The sequence below is a fragment of the Coenobita brevimanus genome, chromosome 1 (genome assembly GCF_032717465.1).
Source record: "Coenobita brevimanus isolate Jiangsu-jjx chromosome 1, ASM3271746v2, whole genome shotgun sequence".
Classification (NCBI taxonomy): Eukaryota; Metazoa; Arthropoda; class Malacostraca; order Decapoda; family Coenobitidae; genus Coenobita; species Coenobita brevimanus.
Window position 1 is genome coordinate 21,306,812 of NC_136954.1, and position 1,602 is coordinate 21,308,413.

The following is a 1,602-nucleotide window of genomic DNA, read 5'->3' on the forward strand; positions in this document are numbered from 1 at the left end:
TGCCAACAGCATCTGGTGTTCCCAGGCGATCACCCATCCAAGTACTAACCAGACCCAACGTTGCTTAACTTCGCTGATCGAACGGGAAGCGGTGTACTCCAACGTGGCATGGCCGTTGGTATATATATATATATATATATATTTATTGTTACATAGCCTATGATTTCATCATCCTTTGTGTAATTTTAACGCACAGTATGCTGCATGTTTGATCACGAGCGTGTTCTGCCTCAGTTCCCCCCTTCTACCGTTATAGTAGAGTAAGTCATCATTTCTGTTGCCGAGTGCGGGATTGTCAACTCTTTGTCCCCATGGCTTCATTTGCGCGTCCTTCTTACAAGTTGTATCAAGCTCTCCTGGCCCCTATATAATGAGCTCAGTCTCTGCATCATGGCCACTTAGATCTGCTCCTCATTTTGTTCACATCTCTGTCCTCCCCTGTACAGTTATTATTATTGTGAGTGCTCAAGAAATCTCCAACATCTAGCAGCTGTGTGTAATTTGAGTATAACCGTTGTTGCATTTTGTTCTTGTGCTGTATGGCATAAGTTTAATTTGTAGGCCTAGTGAAGTTTGTAATTTATGTAGGGTTCTTTGTCAGTCATTTTTTATAATAGTTTGTATCTGTAATAATTTATCTGGCATTCACTGAGTATTATCTGGTATATAATTTTATCAGGGCTGACTTAGATAAATTTACTCTTGCTAATTTCGTGTTAATAGAGGCTATTGCAGTTAACCATATATTTAACCCGTTTTTGCCATTACATTATCCTTATGAGTCCTGAATGTTTTGTTGTTAGTTTAAGCATTAAACTTTAACTTGTAATTTTACCTAACTCTTGTTTTGAACCTGGAACTTTACGGGACAGTAGTGACTCTTCGTATTCTCACTTAAAGTGTACATTATCTTTCTCTGTTCCGTAACAATATATATATATATATATATATATATATATATATATATATATATATATATATATATATATATGTCGTTGCCTATGAGAATGCCAACTCTATTACTATTAACTTGTAACTGTCCTTCAATTTGTTGTACACATACATTAATGATATGAGTTGCTGTAACTTCCTCCTCAATGAGATATGTACATTTTTTTTTTTAATAAGTTCTCACTCACAATTTATTTATTTGGCTGTCTGAATGTAGATTTTTAAAAATTAGATCTTTGACTTGGCCATGCAAGTACGTTAAGAATTATAATCTAAGAGTACAGCGTTGGATACGCATATTGCAATGTTTTGAGATGCTATTGTTTTTTGCAAGATAAGGAGAGGTTCAAACCGTATATTACAATGTACAACATAGTGAATGTGACTGTGTGCGCATTCAGAAACCTGTACAAGCACAGAAGAAAGAAATGAAATGAAATATACAATTAAAAAAAGCTAAGAAACCAGCATCAGAAAGTATTCAAAGTGAGATGAGAATAAGATCTTGGGAAGGTTGGGGGTAGACGAGTGGGCGAGGTGTGCTGGGAAAATGGTTGGTGGGCCACAACGAATTTAGGATGCATACCGGCTTGCAGTGAAAACAGTCTTTGTTACGATATAAAATACATCATATCAGCAATGGATTGACTA

The 1,602-nt window shown here is 35.9% G+C and overlaps 1 non-coding gene across 1 annotated transcript; it reads right to left on the bottom strand.

The window, feature by feature from the left end:
• Positions 1 to 120, bottom strand: LOC145390438 (5S ribosomal RNA). The gene has a single exon (XR_013895631.1). It is a non-coding gene; the product is annotated as a 5S ribosomal RNA (ribosomal RNA).
• Between the last annotated feature and the right edge of the window lie 1,482 nt (positions 121 to 1,602).